The sequence below is a fragment of the Euprymna scolopes genome, chromosome 22 (genome assembly GCF_053919585.1).
Source record: "Euprymna scolopes isolate OS-2025 chromosome 22, ASM5391958v1, whole genome shotgun sequence".
In the NCBI taxonomy this organism is placed as follows: Eukaryota; Metazoa; Mollusca; class Cephalopoda; order Sepiida; family Sepiolidae; genus Euprymna; species Euprymna scolopes.
The window spans coordinates 104,093,150-104,108,481 of record NC_136503.1 but is presented as its reverse complement, the minus strand read 5'-3'; the positions used below and the strand labels follow the sequence as shown (position 1 = coordinate 104,108,481).

Genomic DNA, 15,332 nt, shown 5'->3' with positions numbered 1-15,332 from the left:
TTTTAGCCATTATTTATTTATTTTATTTTTTTTTTTTTCAACAAAAAAATAATGTTTCGGATGGAATTTAAAAATAAATAAATAAAAAGGTCGACCCGGGAATTCTCACACTTTTAAAGTCTCGCAGCGAAAATAGAACACCACTATCATTTTTTATTTCGTGTGTACTTCGTGCAAAGATGCGTTGAAATTTTGTTGCATTAAAAATATAATAGAAAAAAAAATATGTTCGCAATTTTCTTGTTATTTCTTTTTCATTTCAGGACGTGCTGCCGGTGTTTTTTCGTCTAGCTAGGCCCTTAAAAAAAAAAGATAACATAAAAAGAAAAGAAATGTTATGTTAAAAAAAGGGTTTCAGAAAGAAAAAAAAAAAAATAAGCAAAATATCAGAAACCGCTTGATGACTCGACATAGTCGAAACCTTACAAAGAAGGCGAGAGAAAAGAGAGAGCGTGTTATTTAGTAAAAAAGTAAAAAAATGGAATTTGCTGTAAATCTAAACAATATAATGTTCATTTAGGAACGAAGTAAGTGGGTAGCTGCGTGGATATATATGTATTTATATACATGTATATATTTATGTAAAAAAAAAAAAAATTATATATATAAGTAAAAAAAAAAAAAAAAACTTCTGTGCGTACAAGTTTGAGCGCAAGGTCAGAGGAATCAGTTGGGCGAAAAGAGTGAGCTTAAAATGTCTCTACTCCAAACCTCTCTTCTAGTAGGACAGACGGCAAAAACAACTATCACCCAAAATTAATAATGTCGGCACGCGGGTAAGTTATATCATATATAATACCACCTTTTTTTTTTTTCTTCTTTTGGTTTTTATTATTATTAGTAGTAGCTGTGGTATTATTATATCTTTAAAACCTGGGGTTGGGGAATAATGTTTTCTCATGGTCTTTTCTTTACTTACCCCCGCCTTTCTTTATTCCCCTCCCCCATATTCGTTATTCTCTCCCTTTCCGCGACGGTCGTTTTCGGTTATTATCACTATATCCGCTTTTTATTCTTTCTGTCTTTAACCCACCCAACCCCTTTTTTTCTATTTATATATGTAAATAAAAAAAAATTTTCCCATCAACATTTAAACAAATGGAAATCAAAAGAAATTTTTTTTTTTTGTCTTAAAATTCCAAATCTCGTTTTTCCACCATTGTAAAATTTTCCCGCTATCAGCTCTCAAAAGGCGGGAGAATTTTTTTTAAGTGACGCGAACGTTTGAAACCAAAAAGCAGCGGCATTACTGGATATTTATGCGTACATACATAAATATATCTACATTATTTGATGCTGTTGTTGTTGAGGAAAGTAAATATTGTGAGCGTTGCCGACGAACAGACAGGAAAACGGACATTTAGTACTTTAGCCTTTCTTCCTTTTTTTCCCCCACACCATTCTCCAAACCAAAATGGCGGACGGCTATAATTTACCTACTTAGAAAGATTATTTTGCAAGAGAGAGAGGCCCATCAATGTTTTTTTTTTAAGAAACTATAATAATTCATATCTATTTTTACTAATGTATATTCTGGTTTATTTATATCTATTTCGTGTAGTTATTACTTTATTTTTCTACCCCCTCCCGCCTCTCTTTATAGAGATTGGCCCAATTTTTAATTTCTTATAACTTTATATGATCTTCAGATATGTTTAATATTATTATTATTATTATTATTATTAATCAAAATTTGTACAATTAAATTAAATGATTATTTTATTTAAGATATTTATTTAAAATAAGTTTTTTCTTTTTTTTTTAATAACTTTAAAAATTTATGTTGATGTCAAAATGTTTTTACTTATATGGTATATCTTCCTCTTAGTTTTTTTTTTTCTTTCTTCCTTTCTGTCTCCAGGTTTACTCATGTACTGTTATAACTTGTAAAGGACAAGCTTGTTGTATATAGTTTTTGTTTGTCTTTCTCTCTTAAATAAAATTCACATTGTCAAAATGTGTGTGGGAGCTGTTTATTTAGTTAACAACAACAAAAAAAAAAAAAATGAAAAACTGCAAACCACATTATTTATTATTTTTATTTATTTTTTGAAAAAAAAAAAAATTATCCCAATAAATAATTATTTAATAATTTTTGTAAATACATTCTAATATTTTCAACGCAAAACAAATCAAATATCTCCCAACATGTTCAAATTTATAATTTTTTAGTATTTAATTTTAGTATTTTATGTAAAAAAAAAAAAAAAAAAAATCAATACTAATTAAAAAATTTAAACTAATTTGATACGTTTTCTTAATATTAAAGATTGCTAGAGCACTTGTGCATGTTATAAACCGTGCTGAAATAATAACATCATTTAGAAACCCATTCTTAACATGGGAAGGGTGGGAGCTAGCTTTGTTAACTATTCTGTACTTTTACCCAACAATTTAATAAATAAAAGATAACTATTAAAAATGTAATTTAACTTAAAAAATACAACCTAAAGAAAATATGATGAATAAACTGCAGAAGCACGAATATTTAATTAGAAACGAACGGTTGATGAAAATAATTATAAAATAGTTACTTCAAAATTACATAATAAAATATAGCCCTGAAATTGTCATGAAATACTGTTGTCTATATAAGTAAATAATGTTGTCTATATAAGTAAATAATACTGTCTATATAAGTAAATAATACCTATATAAGTAAATAATGCTGTATATATAGAATATAGTTGTTTCGGGAGGAGTGTTTTAATTTTAATTTTTTTTATTAATAATCCGTTTTATGTGAGAAAATATTTAAAAAAAAATTATTAAAGAAATAATGTCGAGAAAAGATGCAAAATAAAACGGATTATTTAGAAAGTTAAAAAAAATTCTTTGCGTATAAATCATATTCTCTTTCATGTCTCGGGTTATTTTTAAGGAAATGAAGCCGTTGGAATTCATTTCCTTGTTGTGTGTGTGTGTGTGTGTGTGTGTGTATATATATATATATATATATATATATATATATATATATATATATATATATATATATATATAAAATTTTCAATCATAAACAATCTACAAAGAAAATTAATTTAATAAACTTAATTATTTTTTCAATTATTTCTCGATTTTGCCAGTCTGTCAAAAAAAAAAAGGATTTTTTTTTTCTTTTATGTATAAAAAACAATATGGTAAAATACAAAATATACCCCCCTTCCACCTAAAGACCATTTCTAAATAAATTGACGGTTGCATAATGGCCGGTGTGTGTGTGTATGTATGTGAGTGTGTGTGTGTATGTATATATATATATATATATATATATATATATATATATATATATACATCCTAGTCCCCTACATATGTATGTATATATGTGTTTGTATTATTAAAATTATACTTAGTAAATATACAGCTCTGCTATTGAGCACTCTTACATGAACTCAATAAGATGCATAGGGTTGTTTCATCAACTCTATAAATAAAAGCGCACCTGGAATACTGTGTGTGATTCAATGTTCTAAGAGAAATAACGAGTAGTCAGTAGTTGCTTGTGCAAGATCATAATTATTTTTAATGAACGGTATACATATTGGGTACTTTCGGTTTCCTGAAACGCTATAAACTCAACCCAAACTCAACTCCCCAAACGGAGGAATTACCATTGAATTACACAGTCATAACATGATCAATGAACCGTCACATTTGGTACCTTTAGCCTCGAGTTTCTTGCGTTTCCGTGAAACCGATGAGTGATCACAGATGTGTGTGTGTGTATATATATATATATATATATATATATATATATATATATATATACACACACACACACACACAGGGTGACCAAAAAAAAACGGGCCCTCACTCTAATTAGGCCCTGTTTCTTAGTGTTTTGTCCGAATAAAATGAAACTTTGGTCATAACTAGTTTATTATATTTAAAAACATCACATCAAAACACTAGGGTCTTTGGCCTTTTTTTCTCCGTTCTACAACATATGTTCTAGATGGCCTCCATTTAGCTTTTGTTTTTGTTTTTTTTAGTCACCCTGTATAAACATTCAATCTGTGAAGTCTGATGAAACTATCGGATCGTGAATTCGATCTGGTAGTTGAAACGTGTAACTAAGCAGGCCAAAAAACGGCAATAAAAACATATTTTGCTCTACTATAGTATTGAGCACTTTTTCATTTTTTTTTTTTTTTTTTTTTTTTACCATCTACCACTTACTCATTAAATATATATATATATATATATATATATATATATATATATATAGCGATTTATGAAAATCGCCCGAAAAGCATAAAACCACTTGGTGTAAGGAGCTAAAAAATAAATAATATTTATTTTTATTTATTTATTTTTTTTTTTTTTACGTTTGTATTTAACAAAGCATATCACCATTTGGACGTAAGGAGCTACTATTTGGGACCTTGTCTATCAGTACAGCCAGGAAAGTAGGTAGCAGGAAGGGAATTCCAAGGTCTAGTTGTTTGGGGGAAGAAACTATTGTTTGGTTTGTTAATTTCAATAATAATAATAAAAAGTAAACCGGTGATAAGTGTTGATGGATTTGGACCTAATAAGCAGCAATTCTTCCTACTTTGTCAGAAACATCGTTCATGAAATATGAGAACCGAAAAACAAAATAAGAGAAGCGAGAGTATGCACGTCGTCTGGATGCATATTCTATAATGTGTAATAATATCAGATCATCCCATAAGTTCTGTCCGAATTGATGAATAAAGAAAATAAGTGACCAAATGTTACACTTTATTAAAGATTTAGCCATCAATATACTTTCCCTGATTATCTATGATTTCCTTCCATCTATTAACAAGCTTATTAATGCCATCATTGTAAAATCCTTTTCGCTTTAATTCGAAGAACTCACAAATATCAGTTTCAACATCTTTCTGCATTACAAAAGCTGTTTCTTCCGAATGATTTTGTAAGCTACGAAACAAATGGTAGTCTGAAGGAGCAAGGTCAGGAGAATAGGGTGGGTGAGGAATTTTCTCACAATTAAGTTCTTCGATCTTTTGTGAGGTGATTCTTTCAGTGTGGGGTCGTGCATTTTCCTGATGAAACATCACCCTTTTTCGATTCACTGGAGCTGGTATTTTTTCCTCGCAAAGCTTGGTTCAAACACCCTGATTGCTGACAGTAAATTTGAGTATTAATTGTTGCATTAGGTTGTAACCTAGTGGAATATTTCTAGCCGCTTTGGCTGCTGAGTTTCCTTTCTTGAACTCCTAAAGCATCATATGTCTCAAATGATTCTTAAGCACTTCCATGTTAGTAGCGTTGTAATCAAGCAAATTTAAATTTTATCGTTCTGTAAAATAAAAAAAAAATGTAATCAGTTAAAATTCATCTAAACATAAAAATGTAAAAAATGACACAATTTTTTAAGTTTCGTTCAATTTAAAAACAAAAGTAAAAATTCGGACAGAACTTATGGGATGACTAACCTAATACATGCACATGCAGGAAGTGTCTTGTTCGAGAGGGGCCCTTTATTTTGTAATTAATTCCCAAAGAGGAAAATAAGCTATGAAACCACTAAACAAATACTGCACTACCTCCTTCTCCTCCCCTCAAAAAAAAAGAAAAAAAAAAAGGATATAATGACTGGGAATATGGTATCATGCGCAGAAGAATAATATACTCGCTTGAAAGAAGCGGTATACCTAGGAAACTAATTTCATGACGACAGAACAGATACTACATTATTCCCCCCCCCCTCATCCCTTGCTTTGGGAGATGGTACCATAGCAACATAACTAGAAGCATTGTTTGGCTTCAGACAGATACTAAATCTCAGTGAAGTGCTGAGAACTTTTACAGGGCAAATGCTCAAGTGAAAAAAAAAAAAGTAAAAAATATAGTAATGGACACTGTCTCAGTGGGACACAGGCCTATAAGATATTTCTCTGAAAAGGGCACTTTTAAAACAGCACACCTCTAGCACCCCACCCCCCACCCCCGCATGTTCCTATTACGATTATGAAAGCTTATGTTTTTAATTGCGGATTCAGTTTCGTTTTCTATATACTTAATAAAATGAATCCAGTCCTCTCCTCCAACCCCCCCCCCCACACACACTAGAAAATAAAATCATAGCTATATAAATGCAGATGCCATGTATAAATTCAATATGGTCACACTTCGAGCTAATATCTGACCTGTTTTGTAGGAGGTGAGGTTCTTTCAACAATTCTGTTCTGGCTTTGTGCCATTTTTTTCATCAGGCAACATCAGTATACAGGTCCTGCTAGTTATATATATAGCTGTTCACGAATCATGGAGAAGGGTTAGGATTATGAGGCCAGATACACACACACACACACACACATATGGCAATTGCTTTGTCTTAACAGATGTTAGCCATCTCAATGCTCATCACCATCCTCACCACCCTCACCGTAGTTGCTAGATGAATCATCAGTGACACCCAGACCATGTCTGTGGGTGCGAAGGTGACTTTTCAGGCCAGCAGTTGACTTGCACATATGTGGCAGACAAAGTTGAGTATTGTTACTTGTTTTACTTCTGCCTCTGCTTTTCTGCTCTCTCTCCCTACAGCATATATTTTTATTTATTTTTTTTTGTGTTGTTAATGTAAGCAATTTTCAAGAGAAGCATCCAATCACAAGCCTCACATCAGGTAAAACTGACACATTGATTTTCCTAAAATTTCTATTGAGCTCAGCATGATTGATTCTTTCCCTTTTAAAAACTTCAGATCCACCTCCAACTAACCTTCTCCATCCGGGTTGGCATTTCGCTAGAGTTTCCCAGTTCTGAACAGGAATCTTGAAAGTTTTAAGATCCTCTTTTATGCAATTCTTGAAGCGCCTTTTTGGACCATGCTGAAGACGTTTCCCAGTCTTAATCTCGCCGTAAAACAACTGCTGAGGCAGCCTCATATCCTCCATCCGAACATGACCCGCACACTGCAACTGATTCCTCATCGCCATCACTTCAATGCCCAAACACTCAGCTTTCTTGAGAATATCCGTGACTGCCATTTTACATTTAAAATTCACCTGAGGCATTTCTGATGGAATCTCTCAAGTTGCTTTAAATGCCGACGCTGTGTTGTCCAGCACTCTAATGAGTAAAGTAAATCAGAAAGAACACAGGTCTTGTAAACACTAATCTTGGTTTTGACAGAGATTATATGATCACACCATATCCGTTTTTCAGTGTTTCAAATGCTGTGTTGGCTTTCTGAATGTGAAGACATATCTCCGTATTCAGGGAGCCATCTCTGGAGACGGTTCTTCCTAAGTACACAAATGGGATTAGAACATTTAACCTTCTTTCTATCACATATATATTTGGTTCGGTGTATGCAGCACGAGGTGTAGGGGTGAACATCACTTTCGTCTTCTTAATGCTGATAGTTAAGCCAAATGTATCACATGTTGCTGAAAAGCAATTCATTATATCTTGGGTATACACATACACACACAATCCCTATGTCGGGTCTCACAGCAGCATTTTTTTCAAGGTAGGTGGTTCAGCTACCTACCTTGAAAATGCTGCTGTGAAACCTGACATAGTTATATAGAATAAGTAAGGGAGCGTGGCAACTTTGGTTGAAGTGAGTGTCCCTAATGATGGAGGTCTGAACAGAGCTGAAAGAGAGAAACAGACCAAATATCAAGGTCTCATGTATGATATGAAAAGAAACTGGAATCTTTGTGAGATATCAATCATACTGTTATGTAGCGGTTAACCGATGCATAAAGGTTAAACTAAAATCCCTTTTTAATAACTTGAAAGGTGGACTTCGAATGTTGATAGTCCACTAGTATGAATTAAAGAAAAAGAATTTGCAGTGTAAATAGAAAAGTCGGACGATCGTAATTGTTGACAAAACGAAAAAGCAGGTTACAAGAAGTTGCATATTTTGCACGGCATTCTATGGAAAAACAATGAATGGAATTTCCTGATGACAGGTGAATTTTCGGCACGTGCAGAAGAAATCGTCCGACTTTTTAAATAAAACAAAAAAACGTGCTAAGGACTCACGTGGAAGCCGAGACCTAAATATTCTGTTGGTTATATGTAAATTAGCTCTAGGACGCGTGATGTCAGAAAGTTGAGCTGAATGGCATATAAGGAACAGACGCGCGACAGATAACAGAGCTAGAAGAGAGAGGAGAAACAAGGGACAGAATGTTGCTGAAGACCGGATCGTTGAAACGTCATTTCCCTCCTCAGATAACTGTGAGAACACTGTTACTATCGGTGTGAACTTCAAAACCACCAAAAGAAAAAAAGACGAACTGTTTAAATTGTAAATCTGTATAATATTGTAAAAATATAATTTTATACAAAAACAAACGCAATCCTGACTTACGTCTTTAATGCATATTGTTAAGTTACGGCTGATCATTCTAAGTTGTCAACCGCTTTGTTTTCAGGTTCAACGTTGTTATGACATTTTTGACAATTGACAAGAGGCAAGATAAGGAAAAAGTGCCAGTCTAAAGTGAGATAACTCACTAGTCTTAACTCGTTGTCATGACAACCGCTTAGTAAACAGGTGAAACTACGGACGATCGACGTAATTAAAACTGCTATGTGCCACAACCAGGGGGTCCTACGTACTACTACGATTCCCAACCTGGGGGCCACACCACAATACAACAATACCAGTTATTATAGGTGCTACAAGGCTTATGAAGAAGAACCTGACGTCCTACCTAACTAATATTCCTGGTGAACTAAGAGCAAAAGAGATCCAGACAATTGCACTTAAGGGAACAGCGAGGATACTAAAAAGAGCCCTCGGTTGGTTTCAATAAAAAGCAGGGCAATGTTGGCAGCTGGTTTAGCTGCCCCATACAAAAACAAGATAATGTCTTACTTTATTTCAAAATTTGAAGAGAAAAAAAATAATGGTAAGAGGTGCAGGGCTGGGAGCATGAATACAATCATCAAAGAAAGAAAATGAAAAAAACTCCTTTCTCTATTCCCTTATTTTATTCTTTTCATTTTCTATTTTCTTGTGACCCGCTTCTTCCTCTTTCATGACCATATCTCTCCCTAGGTTCAATTTATTTATTTATCTGTGCAACTAACTTATCACTGGCTTGGTGGTCTGTTAGTTAAATACAACAGGTGGACCCAAATGACAACATCTCCCAGACACCAAAGCAGACCTTTTGAACCCAAGTCATTGTACCTGTCTCACTCAATTAGTAGTTAAAATTTATTTTTTTACCAATCCAACTAGAAAAACAATCTCTTGTTCCACGAATCCTATTATCAGATTTTATATTTTCATTGAAAAAGATACTATTTCTTCTCTGGTGGACAGAAATCTCATAAACATCTGTTTTTCCTTGACCAAGTGTCAGCATGGCCCCCCCCCCCCCTAACCATACCTCATCCTCTCCCATCTTCTCTTCCTCTATTTGAAACTGATACCTATCTGGCGAAAATCCGTCGCCTCTGTCGACAGTTTTTGCGAGACATACAAACACACACACACATTTCGCCTTTTAATATATATATGCGGGGGGTACCCGGTGATGCCCGGGTGTCTTGAGGTAAATCAAAACTCCGGGGGGGGGGTTTAAATAATAATAAAATATAATAATAAAAATAATAATAATAAAATGTTTTGGTAGGTGAGTATGAGAATTGAACCCGTACCCTTGAGTTGGAAATTAATGTGTGACAAAAAAAAACGTGCGATGTTACTATTGGGCCACCGCGACATACAGCATAGACGTGTTTGAATTTATCTATCTAACTATAACTATAAAAACAGGCGTGCGTAATAAAAGTTAACTTTGCTGCTTCCACTTGACCTAATTAAGAAGGTCAAATAGAAGTCACGCAGCGTCAGCGTCTGAGTTTGTTTATCGAAATTTGACTGTCTGATATACAAGATTGATCAAAGCTGATTGCTTCTGGACGTTTTTCACGGCGCAATGCCGAGAAGACGTCCGTTTGAGTTTAGTTTCACTTTATTTATAAAAAAAAAGCCCAATCAACACGCGAGAAGCCAAAATAGCAATAATTTTGTAAAAATCGACGTAAATAAATCTATATGCTACGCGGTTTCCTAATTCCTAGACATTATTATATAGGACCTATATACACAGTTTTAAAGCAATAGTAACGACCCAGGGAGCGCGTGCGAAAGAAGCCTTTTGAAGACATACACGAAATGATCACACACATTTTGCCTTTTATATATATAGACTAGCGGGGGTACCTGGCGATGCCCGGGTGTCTTGAGGTAAATCAAAATTCCGGGGGGTGTTAAATAATAATAAAAAAATGTTTTGGTAGGTGAGTATGAGAATCGAACCCGTACCCTTGAGTTGGAAATTAATGTGTGAAAAACAAACCGTGCTACGTTAACCATTGAGCCACGGCGACAGACAACATTAAGCAGGTTTGAATTTGCTTATCTAACTATAAAAACAGGCGTGCGCAATAAAAGTTAACTCTGCTGCTTCCATTTTACCTAATTAAGAAGGTCAAATAGAAGTCACGCAAACCCAAATTTGACTGTTTCTTTCCCCCAACAGATGTTGGGGAGAGGAAAGCAGCTCCCAATTGTCCAGACTGATATACAAGATTGATCAAAGCTGATTGCTTCTGGACGTTTTTCCCGGCGCAATGACGAGAAGACGTCGTTTAAGTTTAGTTTCACATATTTATACTAAAAAGCCCAATCAACACGCGAGAAGCCAAAATATCAATAATTTTGTAAAAGTCGACGTAAATAAATCTAGATGCAACGCGCTTTCCCAAATCGTACATATTATTATTTAGGACCCATATAAACAGTTGTAAGCGATCGTAACGACCTCGGAACCGTGTGCGAGAAAAGCCTTTTGAAGACATACACGAAATGGTCACACACATTTTGCCTTTTATATATATATAGATATATAGACTAGCGAGGGGTACCCGGCGTTGCCCGGGTGTTTGGAGGTGTGGGGGGGGGGGTAAAAAAAAAAGTAAGTATGAGGATCGAACCCGAACCGTTGAGGCAAAGTTGTAAATTAAAGTGTGAAAAAAAAAAAGTGAGACGTTAACCATTGCCCCACCACGAGATGCTAAACGATACACGTTTGAATTTATTTAATTACTTGGATTTAGCAGGTGCTCGTTTTAATGAGTTAATGAGTTCAAGTTTGACTGCAGGATGGTATTCATTTACTGCTGAAGGTTTTTTTTTTTCCCCCAAGATGTTATAGGAAAAAGACTAACCCACATGCGGCGAGCGACAAATATTGAATATTTATCTTCCCGAAATCGAGCAAATTAAATAGACAGGCGAGCTTCATTGTTAACTCTGAGATATTACGATTTATATGTGATATAAAATGTTTTAAAAAGTTGTTAGGCGACCGACCGCTTCTCTGAAAGAAGCCTTTTGTAGACACACAGAAAAAGCGAACACACACACACATACATACATACATACATGCATACATTTTCGCTTTTATATATATAGATAGATAAAGTTGCAATTTCAAAAATAAAAAAATATATCCATATGAATTGGATGCATTAGCTTGAATCGGAACTGAAATAAAAACTTATGAAAAAAAAATGTGTGTATATATATATATATATATATATATATATATATAACTTGAATTTCTTTAGCCATAACCGAAACCAAAACTTATGAAGAATTCTTGGTCAAATTATTTATGACAAGAAATAAAAAATAGATGACTTTAGTGCCATCAGCTATAATCGAAACCGAAACCGAAACCAAAACGTATGAAGAATTCTTGGTAAAATTATTTAAACGACTCGGATGTAAGCGTGACACAGAAAATAACACACACGCTATCATATTAATATATAGATATTTTAATGCGCACATAGACTTTATGGATATTCTGCATAATATTTATTCACTTGGAAAATCCTATAAAGTTTGGAGGTTTTTTTTCTGTTTTCTTGTTTATCTCTCTCACTACTTATTATTTGTATTTTTGTTTTCCTCTACTTCTCCCACCACCACTATCTTTTTCACTTCTCCCCTTTATTTGCCCCCATTCGTTTAACTAATTTTTTAACGTTTTTTTTTCTACTACTATTTACTGATGGCTTTTTTTCTATGTTATTTCTATGCAAATGTTCTTAAGCCATTTTTTTTTTTTTACATGTATATTCCTGGCTTTGTTTTTACCTAAATGCACCAAAATGCACTTTCATATAAATAATTGAATTCATTCAAAAAGTATCGCAGACAAAAACAAATGAATAACATCTATATAAAAGCGCGATACATTCAGCAGTCGTGTGAGATAGTCCAGTGGTAGAGGTTTAGGCTTCTTATCATGGGGTCACGATTTTGAATCTCACTAGATTCAGCCCCTCTGATGAGTCGTAGATGACGAAACGCATGTCAGTGGATAATTATATTTTAAAAACTATATATATTAGGGTTGTACCAATTAATCATTTAATTAATCAGCAGATAATCAGTAATCGCTCTAATCAGCCACTTTGCCGATTAATCGGCTGATTAATTACTTTTCTCTTTCCTATTAAATTTAAAATTTCATCACTGCCAAGAAACTCATCAGATAACATTGACACATTTACATAGTAACTGCCACTTTAACTTAACATTTAATTAAGTGTCTGGTCACTATTATGGTTTTTTGCCTTTATTAACTAAAATTACAAAACACAAAGTACAACTTCCAATTCTTAAATGAATATAATTAAACAAATATATAAAAAAAATAAATTACAAACCAACTACAAAGTACAAATTGTAATTCTTTAAGTGAATAACTATAAACTGAAGTTCTGCACCTGCTGCTGCTCTACTTCCTCTTCTATTCTTGCTGCCTGTCTCCTCTGCTCTCATAGTTTCCTCACTATTTAAAGTTGAATACTTTTAAATTGTAGTGTAGACACAATCTGTTCCTCATAGGTTCATACACGTTACCACCTGTATAAAGTGCCTTTAACCCTTCAAGATAAAGGTGGTGCGCTTAAATATTTTGAAGCCAGTTTACTCAGCAGTGGTAAGGTTTCCTGTGTCCATTTCCATCACTGAAATGGATCAACACTTCTTGCGAGTAATTGTAAAGCTACGTAATGGTCGTTCTTTTGTGCACTTAATCATGAGGGATTTACTCCTTTTGAGTTTAAATTGTGATTCTTGCATTCCTGTTGTAGTTGCAGTCTCTAGGTTTAACTTAGTTTCTACCTGCTTTAAGTTTTGATTTGTTACTGTAGGCTTATTTGAAGTTAATTCATCAAATAGGCTTGAAAGAGAGAGTTTTACTTTCACTTTGATCTTCTTGACGCTCAACAAAGTTTGAAGTGTATCCTGCCAATTCTGCTTCATTAGCATCAGTAGAAAGTAGATGTAGAATCCAATTCTTAATAGTGTTTTCCATGTCATTTTTTTTTTTTTTTAATTTAAATGTGAATCATGGATCAAGGAAAGTGATGGTCAAGTTCTTTTGTGCACTTAATCATGAGGGATTTACTTCTGTTTGAGTTTAGTTTGTGATTCTTGTATTTTTGTTGTAGTTGCAGTCTCCAGGTTTAACTTAGCTTCTACCTGCTCTAACTTTTGATTTGTTACTGTAGGTTTATTCGAAGCTAATTCATCAAACAGTTTTGAAGAGGTACAGTTTTAGTTTTTACTTTGATTTTCTTGATCCTCAACAGAACTTGAAGAAGTTGATTCTACTTCATTATCATCTGTAGAAAGCAGATGTAGAATTCAATTCTTAATGTTTTCCATGTCATTCTTTTGAAATGTAAATGTGAATCATGGATCTAGGAAAGTAGACACAATTTTCTATCATCTAGATAGGATGAAAATCTTGTTTCCATTGATTCATTGAATTGTTCAACAATGGTAAGGATTCTACTAAAGTCAGAAATATCAGAATCAGATTGGACAGCTTTTGAAAGAAATAACCTCAAAGCTAAAATTGTAGGTATTATCATCGATATGGTTGAAGTTCTGTGACTTGCTTCTTTGGTGATTTCTTTAACTGGACAATTTTTTGAACAAGTCCCCATTGGAAAATTGTTAAGGTGGGAATCTTATAGCATCCCAAATTATTGTATGAAAAAAATGAACGAATCTCTCATTAAAAAATCCCCGTTTGTGCGAACCATTCTGCTTCGCATATATGCCATGAAAAAGTCCTTTCTGATTTATGTTTACCACATCCAAAAATATTCTGTTATTCTGAAAAACAGCCAAGTTCGTTTACTTATTTTAAAACTGGTAAACATTAATCAGAAGGGACCTTTTCTGGGCATTCAATGTAAACCAAAATGGTCTGCATCAACCGGAAATAAATCATTTATAAATAATCACAGCGTTAACTTGAACAAAGCCAATAACATAAAGATATTAAAACAAAAAAAAAAACAATAGTACTTATGCAGAGTACATTTTTGGAAACCCATTTTTTAACATGTGGAGGAGACGATGTTTTTCTAACTGGTCTGTACTTTCACTTAAGAATTCAACAATACAAGTGATTTATGCCACAAGCATTGAAGAAGTATCACTGAAGTTTTTTTCTCTATGTATGTTTGACTGGGGAAGGGGTTGAGGGAACCACGTCAAATGGACGAATGTAATCAGTGTCAAGTGAAAAATTCAACAGAATTGCAAAAAAATATCAATTGTATAAAACCTCGTTGATAACATGCAGTTCTTACTTTTTATTAAAATTAAATTGATGTTGAACGTGTACGTTTACTTAATTACATCGCCATGATAAACAAAGTGAAAAACACTACATAAAATTATTACATTTGCTTGAGGATAGAACTGCACGCCTGTGGAATTGTCTTCCGTTTTCCTGCTTTCCGGCTGACTACAATATGGTTGTGTTCAAGTCTAACGTAAATAAGTTCTTGATGAGCCGTTCTATATAAGTTATCAAATTTACCAAATTTTCATTACTAATGATTACTATATTGTCCAATGTCTACTGTACACTCTTTAACCCTTATCCTTGAGTGGCCTCTTGGCCTTGATAAGTAGTGAAAAAAAAAAGGATACTATTTAAGAAGTACATCGAGTACATGGTGTAAAGAGCTGACATTAAGATACGGCATTCTACAATGTGTATTGATTAGGCATGCAATACTCCAGATCTGTATCTTTTAATAGTTTTGTGATGTGATTTTGAAATTAGTATATGTTTATGATATTTGGTACTTTTTCACCACCAAAATTGAGCATATCAGCAATTTTATCGACTTATAATGAAGTAAGTTGCAGTTGGAATTGTTTAAAAATAGGCATAATAATCATTATGTATAGAATTATATTGAATGTTCATATTTACTGTCATTTAATTCAGTTTTATTTGATGATACTCTAAAAATTG

At 33.5% G+C, this 15,332-nt stretch overlaps 1 protein-coding gene across 1 annotated transcript in view; it reads left to right on the top strand.

Moving 5' to 3' along the window:
• The first annotated feature begins 623 nt into the window (after positions 1 to 623).
• LOC145243588 (uncharacterized) overlaps positions 624 to 15,332 on the top strand; it is a 55,405-nt gene continuing 40,696 nt past the window's right edge. Inside the window, exon 1 of the mRNA XM_080106578.1 lies at positions 624 to 776. The gene's annotated coding sequence lies outside the window, so the exon portion shown is untranslated. The remainder of the gene's footprint in view (positions 777 to 15,332) is intronic.